Genomic DNA, 16,020 nt, shown 5'->3' with positions numbered 1-16,020 from the left:
CCAGCGGAACACACACCTTGACCCAGTTCCTTTAGACCTACTGCAAACCATTGCACCTGCAATCATTCCAGCTATCACTCACACGATCAATGCCTCTTTAACTTCTGGTGTATTCCCGACTGCTTTTAAACAAGCGCATGTGACACCACTGCTTAAAAAGCCTTCTCTCAACCCCGCCCAGGTTGATAACTACAGACCAGTCTCACCACTACCTTTTCTGTCTAAAACACTAGAGAGAGCAGTTTCAAATCAGGTCTCTGACTTACTCTCCCAGAATGACCTCCTGGACCAGAACCAATCAGGTTTTAAAAAAGGACACTCTACGGAGACGGCTCTGTTGTCTGTGACAGAAGCATTGAAAACTGCCATAGCTGCAGGACAGTCCTCAGTGCCAATTTGCTGGACCTCTCCAGCAGAATCATACTATCCTTTTAGAAAAATTAGAGCACATGGTCGGTGTAACTGGAACTGCCTTATCATGGTTTAAATCTTATCAAAGGATAAATGATATGTCTTCCAATTATACTAAGGTAAGATATGGAATTCCACAAGGCTCTATATTAGGACCATTATTATTTACATTATATATGTCTCACAGTTATTAGAAAACATGACGTAATTTTCATTGTTATGCGGATGAACCTCAGCTCTTCATATCAGTCAAACCTGATGACAGAGTGAGAATGAAGAAAATCGAGGATTGTTTAAAAGATGTAAAATCATGGATGTTGCACAACTTCCTCCTATTAAATATTTATGAGAAACAATCTCGTTTTTATAAGTTATGTTATTAAAATGAAATAGTTTGTCGTAATTATAAAATAAGCATCTCGTAATTATGAGAAAGTCATAGGCTTTATGCAGAAGCTTACATAGGTACTGTACATAACATGTAAACATGTCCATACCACAAGCTGTTTAATGCTACATAACTGATAGAATACAGCAGGGCGGCGTTGCAATAAGTTGAGCTTCTGTACATGTGCTAATGTGTGTCCAGCCTGCACCTCAGTGTGTCCAGCCTGCACCTCAGTGTGTCCAGCCTGCACCTCAGTGTGTCCATCATGCGCCTCAGTGTGTCCAGCCTGTGCCTCAGTGTGTCCATCATGCGCCTCAGTGTGTCCAGCCTGCGCCTCAGTGTGTCCATCATGCGCCTCAGTGTGTCCAGCCTGTGCCTCAGTGTGTCCAGCCTGTGCCTCAGTGTGTCCATCATGCGCCTCAGTGTGTCCAGCCTGCACCTCAGTGTGTCCAGCCTGTGCCTCAGTGTGTCCAGCCTGTGCCTCAGTGTGTCCAGCCTGTGCCTCAGTGTGTCCATCATGCGCCTCAGTGTGTCCAGCCTGTGCCTCAGTGTGTCCAGCCTGTGCATCAGAGTGTCCAGCCTGTGCATCAGAGTGTCCAGCCTGTCCAGCAAATCCAGCCTGTACCTCATGTATGCAGGACAAGGCAAAAGAAAATAAAGTGTCTACATTGTGCATTGTGGCTTTTAAAGAAAAACCTACAACGACACATGCAAACAGCCCATTCAGAGGTTGAGAGGGATATCACAGCTAAGTCTCACTTCAAAAGTCAGTGTATCGACCCAGAAAATGGGGTCTATGCTGTGGTGAAGTCAGTTCGAGGTCCACGTATACCCATTCATATTATAAAGAAGACATGGGGCGCGTCACACCAGCTTACGTGTGAAATGGATATCTGCAATAGTGCCATTGATTTCAAAAGAAGAAGTGGATTACATTGTTGCCAGTGCCATCACTTAAAATCTATAGAATATTGTTCATCTGAAGCAAAAAACGAAGTCCTATATGAAAAGGTCCTGATTGAAATGGTTCAACAGAGATGGTTTGGAGAAGACCGGAAAAAGCAATGCTTACAAGTCCAGAGAATCTTATATGTCTTATGTATCAGTCTTTAAGACAAAAGTGTCATTCTATAGCAGATTGGGAAGAGTCATGGTTAGTTACAATGCAAAGAAAAACACGTGGCTTTGCCATTGTACTAAATCGAGCATTCACAAGGCAATTCGAAAATGGTATCTCTTTCAAACAAACAGGACATTGTTCAGAAAAGTAAAGAGCACTGAGGCATAGATTAACTACTCGGATCACAATTTGTCAGATAAGGAAGTGGAAAAATGTACATACCCTCCGATAAAAGAAAAATTAAAACGGATGGTGAAATACATTTTCAAAAACAAAAAGATTCCTACCTTTCTTCCTGAGAAGAAGTTAAATGAAATGGAATTGCCTAAGCATCTTATTTCGGATTAAATGCTGTGCAAGAGTTGCCCAGGAAGCATACCTCGACAGGAACCTCGACTTATTACCAGCAAAGCTAAAATATTCACAACATGTGGCGTAATTGAAGGTATGTATTTAATGTATAAATTAAATTAAATAATATTCTACCTTGAGCCAAAGCAGTTGCTGAATGTAAAACTGTTTAATACACCAGATTACACCACATACTGAAAGCAAAGTCACAAAAATGTAATACTGGACCATTTCTCAGTAAATAAACGACAAACTATATATATTATATAAATATATATTTATATAATGAGATGGTGTGAAAATCTGTTATATATATATAATACTTTCAAGCACTACTGTAAAGGCTTTTCTGATGTGTTTCAGGTGTGTCAACATATTGCAAGGAGTGTCCAGCTCGTGGTCTTATATATCGTTATCAGGAATGGACCAGTGGAGTCCATAACTTTGTGTTTCATTCTTTTGCATTCTATGTACATGCTGTTAAGTTAAAATTTATTAAAGTGTTATTTTTTATATCTTTAGTGTCACACTGCAGTTGAAAGGGTTTGCAAAGCTATTTCAGCGACCACTGGGACTTCTTACCCAAGCAGTACCAAAGTTCTTCATGCCTACCTCCACTTTGAAGCCTTAACAGATCACAAATATGACTTCTTCTGTGTGAACTGTGGGCATCATCCTCCTGTGGTCATTATGGATCTACACAGGAAAGGTGTTTTTAGTATGCCAGGTGTGTAAAAAAAAAAACACTTGTACTGTGGCATAAAAAAGTGTAATATTAAATGATCTCCTTAAAATTAAAGATGGAACACACTTTTCAACATTGTAAAAAAAAACATCTGTATATTATTTTGTTTTAGGAAATTGAAATTCTGAAACAAAACTCAACACCATCTGTAAAAAACAAGTTCAAAAGAGGATGGCTTCTACAAATGGGTAATGGAGCAAGCTGAAGGTTTTCCTGTGGACCCTCAGACCTTACTGATCTGAATAGTTCATAGAAACATTATATTAAAGTTGCTTTCATGAGGACCAAAAGATAAACTACAGTGAGCAGCCTGCCTTTTTTCTTTTTTTGCAAACTAACAAATTCATTGTCGCGCATGTCTGTATGTAGCTTCCAATAGTTCTGGTGTGTTCACTTTTGCAATCTATATTGTGTTTTACTTTAATTTATGCAGTCTCTGAACTTAAAGAACCCCCCTCCCACATTTTGAAGGCCTGGTGGATGTAGAATCGTTTTGGGAGTCTACAAATAATTGCAAATGGTCTGGTAAAAAGTAAGTGAACTTTGGATCCATTTAATGCATGTAATGTATAGGTATCAGTTTACATTTGTATATCATGTATGTAATTTAGCAGACACTTCTATCTATCTTACAAATATGTTAATAAGTAACTGAATAATGTTCAAACCTAGTATTGATAGACATATATCCAAGATATAACATTGAATTTTCTGACAGTTTTGATACTAATACTAACTAAATATTAAAGAAAGTTGCATTAATTATTTAATTTTGGAAAGAGAAGGAAATGAAAATGTATTTATACATCTGTCTCTTCTATTCATTTTTGGGGTAGGTGGAAATACCAACCCTTTTGCTGTCCATCCAGATTTTCGTTTGTGGGCTGCCTGGATTGGACAATTAATGAGAAAGACCAACCTTGTGTTAAACACAGAATGGCAGAAAGTACAAAGTACTGTATTGAGTCCTCATACTGCATCTGAACCTCCTGTCACAGAGGAAAAACATGTGGATGAGCTACTTTGAAGGTACATTGAAGGTAAAATGATTATTCTTTGTCTGTTAATGCATTTTAGTTTATACTTGTGGTATTTGTTTGCATCAATTCTTATATAAAGTAATTATGGTTGTTTTAAGGGTGAAAATGTGATGCAAGTTCTGCTTATCTATGAAAATGTTTGTCATTCTGTCTGGCAATTGTATATGTACTGTGTTTGTGCCAGTTCTCAGAAGTGTAGGGCATCAGAAAGTGTTGTGAGGCTTATTATTTTGGTCTTGGTATTACTGCATTATTAGCAATACTTTTAAAACATTGTCATTAGAATTAGACACTCTGGAGAAATTCTCATGCACCATGCCTAATACCAGGCAGGTGTTAACCACCAGTTTTGAGCTGTGTAGAAGTGGAATTGTGGTCTCAGGAAAGATGGTTCTGCGTCCAGTATTTTATAATGCTCTAATTGCTGAATGCCATCAACTCCTTACAGCACTGCTACTTTCTAGTAGAAAGCCTTGTCTCAATAGTTGAGGCAGTTACTCTGCCCAATTCAGGATATACTCTAAGATGCATATTTAATTACCCCACTATTAACCATGACATAAATCTTTGATTCAGAAACATGTCCTATATCTGCCCCTAGGATCCCAGACCTTCATAATTTAATTGCCTCACCATGAATTGTGCTTCAACTGTTACATCCCTATTCTTCACCAGTGAAACAAACAAAGGGGGAGTGTGGCCCAAGGAAACAACTGAACTCACCTTTTCATATTTTTTATTATTGAATTAAAAGGTAGCTGCTGTACGACAGCTCTGTGCATCATGCTCTTTGGATACAACAGGATCCAAGATGGACCTTGTCCTGCGACTGAGACATGAAATGCAGAGCAGGTCATCATATGACAAAATATTCCGGAAGTGCCGTGAAAAAGTATTAAACCTTCCCAGGAGTGATTGGCTTCAAAAAATTACTCCAAAAGGGCATGGGCAACTTTTTTTTGTTTGTTTTTTTGCAGTTTTTAGGTTTAGGGGCAGGATGGTTTGGATAGATTTTTTTCCCTTCATAAATGAAATCATCATTTGTCATATAAAAACTTTATATTTACCCTTCTTTTTTACCATTTACCATTTAATCTATCTGATTTTAAAATGTATGTGTGAAAAAAAACATAAGAAATCTGTAAGTGTAAAAACACTTTTTTCAGGGCACTGTATTTAACATACTCACATAAATCTTAATGCTAATATTTGTCTAATTTCCAATTATCTTTTTAACTAGGTGGTTGGGCTATTATTATGTGCCTCTGCAATGTGGTGTACAGCATCAAGTTCCTTGTAAGAGCAGAAAGTCCAAGGGGTTTTACTGACCTGCTGCTGTCATGAAAACACCTTCCAAACGTGACAATTTATGATTATGCAAGGGGTCTAGCCAGTCACGCTAATCTCAGGCAGCCAGAGAACATACCCTTTAGCCCTCATGAAGATTGCCTTCTAGCCCCCACGGAGGATAATATAACGTCAGCAGAAGAAGGGAAAACAAAAGTGCATTTGAAATGGCTCAAGGAGAAGAAGTCACCAGCAGATTTAAATGGGCACCCTTTAACTGGCTCGTCTGAACTCTATGTGCTCTATGACTGTTTCCATGAGTCCAACAGTAAAGATCCACGTGACAAGCTTAGAAAAATACAGCTTGTGCCAGAATTAGCTGTAAGAGTGAACTCTCAGAGTGCTGAACAATTGTTTTCTCAGATGAGAAAATAACAACAACTTTCTAAATGTCATGAAGCCAACAAATCATGTTTTCCTAATGAGAAACCTGCTACACCACTATAATGTTAAGAGAAACAACACATTCTTGGCACATCTCTCAAAACACCTGGGCAGCACTCGGATAAATCTTGACAATCATGGTCAAGCATTTTTAGGTAAAATGGTTGACCAAAAATGGTGTCTTTTTTTATTTATTTTGGCAGCTACATGACTTTCAACATTTTTGTTTTTGTTATTACTGTGTGTCTGTCTGTCTTGTCTGTCTTCCATGTGAAGGTTTACACACTGGAATTGTGTGGCCAAATGAAAAAAAATCTGTCTGTGACAAGCCTAAAAGATGTAACAGCAAACCGGACATGCTGGGAATGGCCATTTAATAAAAGAGTAGAAGGTAAGAGGTAAAAAGGTAAAAAGTATATTTATTCTTATGTAATGTATTTTAATCAGTATATTTGTTGGGGAATGATGATGAAAGATATCTACCTAATTATAATGAATATCTTTTTAAATATCTTTTTCAAACGCTTTCTGCTGTACTGAAAGAGAATGATTCCCAAGAACAAATTTTGCATGTCTTTTCCACCACTCTGATGCGAGATGATTTTTCTGCAGTTGGTCTTGGAGAGCGAAGTTGAAGGAGCGGTAAGAACTGAATTAAAACAAAAATATCGAATTAAGTAAATAAGTGTTCTTTGCCTTAATTGTGGACTGTGGTTCTCTACAGATTTTAAATTGCTGTTTGAAGCTAATTGAACAAGTGGGGGAATGGCAGGTAAGATTGCAGAAAAGTTTAAATTAAACATTTAAAGTTAAATTAATTCAGTTTGTGTCAGTATTTAGTGATTGGTTGTGGTCATAGGGTATCAAGGTTTGGTCAGATAATAGCTATGTCACTGCAACATGGATTCCTCCTGTTGGAAAGACCGTTCCTATAGGTCTACCTAATCTGGGAGGGGCCTCAACTGCTGAGTCACAGTTCAATGGAGTTAGTAAGGCCAGGGAGAGAGGAGTACAAGCTGTGTGGGTCTGTTCCTCCATGTTTACCCATACCTGTCAAGTTTTAGATTTAAAAATAAGGGATATTTTCCTCTGTCCGCTTAAAGCCGTCCCACCAGCCCAACGAAGGTTCAGTATCTCTTACATTTTAAAACAGGTTTACAAAAAATCTAAAATAACCACATGTGAACCACTTACACACTACAATTAGATTATCAGAATCTGAACATGTTGTGGACATTCCTACATATGTCATTCTTTTAATACAGCCAAATTAAAAACCCTTTTCTATATCTTTTTTTTATTTAAGATTTCATGTCTTTTTTTGTAATAAATGCACTCTTTTATATGATATATTTTTTATTTATTTAATGGATTTAAAATTGAACAAAGAGTGCACAAATTCTGCAATATGACTGTTGGTGACCTAAAAATGGTATTATGAGCTTTTACTAAAAGGACATGGACCAGATATATTCCATCAGTAAAAATTAGTCCTAAGGGGCCTACACAATATTTTTTAATTAATACTAATTCCTTTTGATCACTCCACCCCTGATCAGTTCAGTTAATGTCGGTCCTCTCCACATTTCTAGTTAAACTGAGTCACAAGCTGTATTTTTTTTTTTATTTTAAAAGGTTTAATCTGTGTGTTTTATTTCGGAGTATTTTTAAGCAGCTATCAGAAAAATCTCATCACAGTTTCCATGATTAGACTACCGTTACCTTTCTTTTAGAAAAATTGCTGCATGTATGTTTTAACATCAGCAGCTCCAACTAGCTGCCTGAACTCACAGCGAGGAGGGCGGGGCTTCCCCACACTGACCCTCCTTGCAAGCTGATTGGCTGTTTCTCCTGAAAGGCGGGACCTTCTCCTTGAACCGGCTCCACGATTGGTTAAGAGACACAGAGCGGTCAGTGCCCTGTATCCTCAATAATATATATTTTTTTATTTTAATAAAATACGGGAAATTTACGGGAAAATACTAATACGGGAGGACGGCGGGAAAGAGGAGTAAAATACGGTAGTTTCCCGGCCAAAACGGGAGACTTGACAGGTATGTGTTTACCCCCCTTTGTGTGTGAAGTATGCGTCCTTGACTTGAAGTGAGTGGATTACCTGATGTTTAAAGTGGTCAAGAGTAGATGTTTTGATACTGTTGATATTTTGATTAATATTCTAATGTTAGCTATCTGTTATAAATGTGTAAAATCCTTTCTAGTAATGTCTTAAGGCCACCTAGTGTGGATTAATTGTTAATTGTGGGTTCTATTAAGTGTATGACGTGTATTTTGGCTTATAAAATGTGTTTTAGCTCCATGTTGTACTACTAGCAAGAGTTCTAGAACCTTCTGTGTAGAAAATAGGTGAATTACCGCCTTTTCCCCACTAGGGGGCACTGTTGGGCCACTCAAGTAGCTGTTTTATGTATTATCTGCCACAAATGTTATGCTTAGTTAATTCTAAACAATTATGGAAATGTTTTTGCTATTTTCTTTTGTTCCAGACCATACGTTTCATACTTTTCAAGCTCTGTATTCAACTAAGCCTGTGTGCAAGTAAAGTGCTGCTGTGTAACACACCTGAGGTTTCAGTACAATTAATCCTTAATCACCACTAAAGGCCCTGTCCCACTGCGATTGCGTCTAAATATCCACTAAAGTACGTCCAAATTTATCAGAAAACACTGCGTCCACTGAGTGAACGCGCTGCGTCCAAAATATAGACGCACTGCGTCCAAATTACGTCCATATTCCGTCCAAATTTAAGTTGCACGCCGACTTCCAAATTTGTACGTCGACTTCCACTCTTTGGACGTCGACTTCCACTTTTTGGACGTCGACTTCCAACTATATATGGTTGTTTTTTCTAGTAAATCATCATTTCTTCTTGAAAAACAAGAGAGAGCACATCTATTCTCTTCTACACAACCATGGACCACAGATTCCTTGCAGTGATGGTGCAGCAGCAGAACATACTCCTCCATGTGCTGGACCAGACCGGGAGGAGGAGGAGGCGGCGGCAGCAGGAGAGGACTGTATGGGTCAGGCCTTGGATTGTACGCCGGGTGGAGTTTGGACTGTATGACCGGCTGATGGTAAAGCGATGGACGCCAGAAAAATATTTTTATGGACGTCGACGTCCACCTGTACGTGCCGTCCAAATATCCACTAAAATACGTCCGTACTGCGTCTAAATATCCACTAAATTACGTCCATATTAGTCGCCGTCTATTCCGAAAATTTTGGGAGGTACCAAAACCACTTTTGCATCTAAAGTGGACGGCAACGTCTAAACTACGTCCAAATATCCACTAAACTACGTCCAGATTGCGTCTAAATATCCACTAAATATTCACTAAACTGCGTCCACTGAAATTTGGACGTACTTTAGTGGATATTTAGAGGCAATCGCAGTGGGACAGGTCCTTAACACCAGTGTTCTGACCGACACTCCGAAGGAGGACAAATCATATAGAGCCAGCCTTATTATACAGTCCATTTAACTTACCTCTATCGAAACTTACCTCCAGTTTGTGCAGACCCAGTGGAACACCTTCCTGTGAGTATACATATTTTGTGTAGTAGTTGGCTGTTGTAGATTATTCTTTCATGTACAATTTTGTAGTAATTCTGATTAAAATCAATGTAAAATAGTATATAACAGGGTTGTGGAATTGCAATTCAAAAACAAATTAACATTAAAATCATACTCTATAAAACAGATTATTAAAACTGTAATAACTTTCAAATAGCAGAAAATGCTACAACAGCAGACCAAGATATTCAGACCTGAATGTTGCCACCACAATTACTAAACATTTGAGAAACTGTTGAGCATAAGATGCAGCAGCATTATCCTGTATAGTACTTTTACTTCCTGTAATTTCAATTCAAATATAATTCACCATCATGTAGGGTTGATACAATTCAAATTCATGCACTGAATTGATTTAAATTCAGTTCAAGTTTTCACTTCATTTTTTCTGAAGTTATTATCTTTCAAAAGGCAAATTCTTTAAGCATGGACTTCATTTTACTGCCTTCCTGGAGCAACAGCATTATACGTAATACTGTGTATAAAATGTCAGTGTAAAGTTTCTGATTGACCCTCGGATTCATGTCTTTGTGTACATTTCTGGGACAGATATTGCGGCCAAAGCTGAAACAACTTTTCTGTTTTTGACTCACACTGTGCAACTGGCCTCAGTGATGACGGATTCAGTTGAGTGTACAGGTTTAAAAAAAAAAAAAAGTTCCCAAAAAAATGCTGTATAGTAGTTCTGTTTTAAACTGTACAGCCTTTTTATTTCTTGTTTATTTCCTTCATGTTCTTGGGAGTATACTGGAGTTTGAGGCAAAAAAAAAACATAATCAAAGAATAACTTGTCTGCTAAGTTAAAATCTATCTCAGTTTGTAATTGTAAGTGATGTCAGGAGTTTCTCTAAGCTTTAGATGCAAATTAACAAGGAAGCATTATTATCCCAAGAACTTCAAATGTTTGTGGTTCAGGAATTTTTTTGTTTTTATGATTATAGAGATAATTGAGGTTACTCTCTTGATTTCATTTTCTAGGAACCTTGCTGAGGCAATTTCATCGGGACCATGGACAGAGGTCCACCTGATGCACCACCAATTTAGCAAATAATTTACACCCAATGTTCCACTACCATTTAAATAAAAATTTCTTAACATTGTTTTTTCTTTAGGAAATTCCAATGCAACACTCTAGCAATAGCTGTGGAGTTTTTATGCTTATGGTGAGTTTACATCAATAGGAAAAAGAAAATGAATTTGTTTAACATTTAGATCATATGTCACCATGTTTCCCTCATCCACTCAAAAAGTATTGTCCTTTTCATTACAGTATGCACTCTACATGGTCCTGGGAGGAATTTTTGACTTTACAGAGGTAAATTATTGACCTTAATGCATTGTTAGTAGGCCATATCACAATGAATTTAAAAGTAATTCAGTTTCTTTGCTTTTTTTTAATTTTTTTTTTTACCTCAGACAGATATGCCTGCCATAAGGAGATGGTGGTGTGCACTCCTACTGGTTACTTGTTTGGAGTGAGTATTACTAGCATTCCAGGGTGAAGTATTTCAAGCATATTAACAAACTAACTTTTCATTTATGTTGTATTTTAAGATGCACTTCAGGGAGAGCAAAGAAAATGATGGACACACATGGTAACTTCTTTTACCTCATATTTGTCATGTTTAACTGTGCCTTGACAGTTTCCTCTCTTGAGAATTATCTTTAGAGAGGTCAGTTGAGTTGTACTTGGTCTTGTAGAGATCATTCACTGAAATATTATTGCTTTTCTTTGTTTTTTTGCATAGGCCTAAAACCAACAAAACCAACAACATGCATTTTGGAGGTATACATTGTCAAGTTAAATATTGCTGTGGGAAGTTTAAGTCTTTATGGCACAAGATTGCCGATTTGTGAATGTTGTATATTATAACAGTCCTTTTTTTTCTGTTTTTGTGTTGCTATATGCAGTTGCCCCCAGAGATGCTCTGAAAAATTCTGTTAGATGTTGTGTATGAGGATGGGGATGCGGCCTTCTTGCATCTGTCACTTGTGTGCAGAGATTTCTACAGTATTGTGAACAAACAAAGTTTCAGGAGGAAAGCCCACTTGGCCTGGCTTGATAGTATGTAAAATATCTTTTTTCAGTTTTAGACCTTTGGTTTAAGCATTTTATAGTTTTATAGGGTTACAATGTCACAACATACTTTGCACATTGTATGTTCCTAATGTATATTACTAATGTATATTTTGTTTTGCAGGCACTGTCAACTGGGACTCGATCACTGATGAAGTAAGAAGAGAGTGCAGAGCAGAGTACAAATTGTCCGACTGCTCTGAGTGTAAACAGCTCTATAAGGACATTGTGGGCTACTGTGGTCGTGGAAAAGAGGGGGCATATCAGGGATTCTATGCAGACCAAGACTTTCCAGGTTTCTGTTCTGCGGACTGTGCTCAACAAGTCAGGCTGTTTGTAAGGTATTTAACTATATTGCCAAAAGTGTTTGCCCACCCATCCAAATCATTGAAATCAGGTTCCAATCACTTTCATGTCCACAGATATATAAAAGCAGCAGAAATTAGATAAATTCACCCAAAAGCAGTGTGTAAGACTGGTGCAGGAGAGCATGTTGACACATGACATCAAATTCATGTATGCTACATGAATTAAAAATCAGAGTTTTTCAGGGTTATTCCACCATATATTGATATTTAAACACTCAAAACATTAGTATTGTTGTTTCTGAATGAAAATGAACTTGTTTTTTTTCACATTATTTGACGTTTCAATTATTATTTATGATTATTTTTTCCAGTTTATATGCATGCACTAAACATGCTGCACTGTAGTTTGGTTGTAGATTTTTGTGTTTACATTTTTTTTTATCTTGTAACACTATTTTGTATGCAGTCATTTTTAAGTTACTGTTGTTTACAAAATATACCCTATAGCATACCTGTCAAGTTTTAGATTTAAAAATAAGGGATATTTTACTCTGTCCGCTTAAAGCCGTCCCACCAGCCCAACGAAGGTAAGGTATCCCTTACATTTTAAGACAGGTTTACAAAAAATCTAAAATAACGACATGTGAACCACTTACACACAATTAGATTATCAGAATCTGAAATGTTGCGGACATTCCTGCATATGTCATTCTTTTAATACAGCCAAATTAAAAACCTCTTTCTATATATTTTTTAAAAAGTTAAGATTTCATGTCTTTTTGGTATAAATGCACTCTTTTATATGATATATTTTTTATTTATTTAATGGATTTAAAATTGAACAAAGGGTGCACAAATTCTGCAAAATGAATCTTTTGATCACTCCACCCCTGATCAGTTCAGTTAATGTCGGTCCTCGCCACATTTCTAGTTAAACTAGCTGTATTTTTTTTATTTTAAAAGGTTTAATCTGTGTGTTTTATTTCGGAGACGAGTATTTTTAAGCAGCTATCAGAAAAATCTCATCACAGTTTACATGATTAGCCTACCGTTACCTTTCTTTTAGAAAAATCACTGAATATCCAGATATTTTTTAACGTCAGCTGCTCCGACTAGCTGCCTGAACTCACAGCGACGGGGGGCTTCCCCAGAGCCACCCTCATTTGCAAGCTGATTGGCTGTTTCTCCTGAAAGGCGGGACTTTCTCCTTGAACCGCCTCCACGATTGGTTAAGAGACACAGAGCGGTCAGTGCCCTGTCTCCTCAATAATATATATATTTTTAATTGTAATATAATACGGGAAATTTACGGGAAAATACTAATACGGGAGGACGGCGAGAAAGAGGAGTAAAATACCCGGCCAAAACGGGAGACTTGACAGGTATGCCCTATAGATGTTATATTAAATGTTGTATTCAATGTTATATAAAAATGTTATATTTATAGAAAATAAAATGGATTTATATAATTTTGTTGCAGTAGTGTATTCTTCATATTAATAAAGAACTGAATTCATATTTAGTTTTTTAATATTATCTTAAAAACACCCTACAGCAGAGGCTAACCTGTTTATCCTGTGTAAAAAAAAAAGATTTTTTTCCTGAGCAAATTAATATTTGATTACTTATTTGATATGATACAGTTAGGGATGCATATGCATATTTAGTTCACATTATATGCATGAATAAACTAAAAACAAGGGGAAAAGTAATTTTTGGGTGTACTATGAAGGAACCACACCTTCAACTAATAGAGTGAAAAACCTGTTCACTCAGCATGACACTTTTAAAAAAATAGTGATTGAGCATCATGGTTTGCGTTTGTTATTTTTATGTTTCAAATATTTTTCTTAGAATTTATTTATACCTTACAGTTTTTTCTGATGTGAAAGGTCATATGGAGAGATTTTACCAGGGTCCGTAGAATTATATAAAGGGAACAAACAAACCTATTACCAAATGTATTGAGCTCTTTGTAATTTAGTATATTTATGGCAATCCTAAAACATGCTTGAAAAATATTAAAACATATGTACAACATGGTTAATTTAAAATAATAAACATTTATTTCAAATAAATCTTATCCAGCACCTACCCTGTTAAATCTACAATAATGAAATAATTAATAATATTAATCAATTAATAATAAAGCGCTGCTATACAAGAAAAAATCACTTCTAAACAACAACATGCCTACTTTTGTTCTAAACGAGAATACACGAGTACAGTGACAATTACTGTAAAAAACAAATCAACCAAATATCAAATCAAATCAAATTTATTTGTATAGCGCTTTTTACAACTGGTGTTGGCACAAAGCAGCTTTACAGAAACATGATTACAGGACAAAGAATCAGGCAAAACATTAAACATAGAAAATACATAATACAGAACCCCCAGTGAGCGCGGAGGCAAGGAAAAACTCCCTCAGAGCTGCAGGAGGAGGAAGAAACCTTGGGAGGACCAAGACTCACATTAAAGGGGGGACCATCCTACCACTGGTCAAATGGCTTTTAAATAAATATAAAAAAAGTCTTTTATACATCCACATAGGTTTTATATATTCAGGTGTATAGCAGCTCCACTAATGGCTTATAGAGTAAGATGGATGATGAGCGGCTGATCTGTGGTGGTGGATGGAGAAGAGCTGACTTCAGAAACTTCCAGTCTGGCCAGACAGAGGACATGAGAGCCTGAGGGTCCAACATCCCTCGGTATCGGGTCAGCCAGGTGGGCAGTCAGTAACTCGGAGGAAGGCAGAGAGATGGAATTAGTTTTGACTGGATTTATGTAAAACGGAGAATATAAAACATTATCAGAGTGTGGCAAATGACTCCGGCAGATCTAAATAAAACAGCCTAACTAAAGGCAGAGAGCCAGAAGGTAACATAGACATGGAGGCTCCCTGAGCATCTGATACTATTAACATCCTAAAGATGGCGGCACCCAGTACGGCAGCGGCTACTTCGGCTCCCGTTAGCGATGTGCGTTTTATGTTAAATGTACTGTCTATACCGACAATTTCGGCTACTAGATTAGTCTATAGTCGTAGTACTTTGCTCAGGCTTCAAGAAATCGTCTCATCCAGCAAACCGCTGTGCAGTTTACGGACTACACATGTCGAGACACTCCACGAAATCGTGATTCTGTGCCAAAAGGACCCAGAGGCCTACAGCGGTGTGAGCGTTCCCGGAAACGCGGAACTCGGGCGGGCGCTAGCGCAAGGTTAAAGGCTAACCCACACAGACCAGCGCTTCCATCCATCTTACTGGCCAATGTACGATCACTGGAGAATAAAATGGACTATTTGAGGCTGGAATTAACCACCCAACGCAAGATTAGAGACTGCTGTGCTTTTGTCTTCACCGAGACATGGCTAAACTCTGCCGTAGCAGATAGCGCCGTTAGCATGGAGGGGCTAACAACATTCCGTGCGGACAGGAGCTACGCTCTCAGCGGCAAATCGCGGGGTGGTGGTGTTTCCATTTACATCAATAACAACTGGTGTACGAACGCTAAAGCTGTGTCAAGCCACTGTTCTGAAGATGTTGAGTTTCTGACGGTAAGATGTAGACCATTCTACCTGCCAAAAGAGTTCACAGCCATCTACATCATGGGAGTGTACATTCATCCCAGTGCTAACACAAAGGAAGCTCTCTCTCCACTCTGTATCAATCCATCAGCATGATACAGAATGCCAATCCAGACTGTGTTTTCATTACAGCAGGCGATTTCAACCAGGCTGATCTGAGGTCAGTTTTTCCGCACTACCACCAACATGTGAACTTTGCTACCAGAGGAAAAAACACACTAGACCGGGTCTACACAAACATAAAAAAGGCATTCAAAACAGCCCCCCACCCCCACCTTGGAAACTCAGACCATCTCTCTGTTATGCTAATTCCAGCATACAGGCCACTGCTGACCAGAGCTAAGCCAGCTGTGAAGCAGATAAGGACCTGGCCAGAGGGAGCAGTCTCAGCACTTCAGGACTGCTTTGAATGCACTGACTGGAATATGTTCAAAGAGGCTGCCACTGTCAATTATCACACCAATCTGGAAGAGTATGCTGAGTCAGTGATGGGATACGTGTCCAAGTGTGTGGAAGATGTGACTGCTACCAAGAACATCACCACAAGTGCCAACCAGAAACCCTGGCTCACTAGAGAGGTGCATGCCCTTCTACGTGCACGTAATGCTGCTTTTAAGTCTGGTGACAAGGATGCTCTCAGATCTGCTAGAGCTAACTTGAAC

At 37.9% G+C, this 16,020-nt stretch overlaps 1 protein-coding gene, 1 long non-coding RNA gene and 1 pseudogene across 2 annotated transcripts in view; 2 read left to right on the top strand and 1 right to left on the bottom strand.

The window, feature by feature from the left end:
- Positions 1 to 1,064: 1,064 nt before the first annotated feature.
- LOC125784906 (uncharacterized) lies at positions 1,065 to 6,539 on the top strand (annotated as a pseudogene).
- A 1,215-nt stretch (positions 6,540 to 7,754) lies between these two features.
- LOC111191545 (uncharacterized) lies at positions 7,755 to 10,977 on the top strand. The gene is made up of 4 exons (XR_002649521.2): positions 7,755 to 10,544; positions 10,652 to 10,696; positions 10,798 to 10,856; positions 10,936 to 10,977. It is a non-coding gene; the product is annotated as an uncharacterized LOC111191545 (long non-coding RNA).
- A 3,051-nt stretch (positions 10,978 to 14,028) lies between these two features.
- si:ch73-52f15.5 (uncharacterized protein LOC100150557 homolog) overlaps positions 14,029 to 16,020 on the bottom strand; it is a 200,036-nt gene continuing 198,044 nt past the window's right edge. Inside the window, exon 5 of the transcript XR_007427504.1 lies at positions 14,029 to 14,219. The gene's annotated coding sequence lies outside the window, so the exon portion shown is untranslated. The remainder of the gene's footprint in view (positions 14,220 to 16,020) is intronic.

The sequence above is a fragment of the Astyanax mexicanus genome, chromosome 20 (assembly GCF_023375975.1).
Source record: "Astyanax mexicanus isolate ESR-SI-001 chromosome 20, AstMex3_surface, whole genome shotgun sequence".
Taxonomy (NCBI): Eukaryota; Metazoa; Chordata; class Actinopteri; order Characiformes; family Acestrorhamphidae; genus Astyanax; species Astyanax mexicanus.
This window is presented reverse-complemented; position numbering and strand designations above follow the sequence as displayed.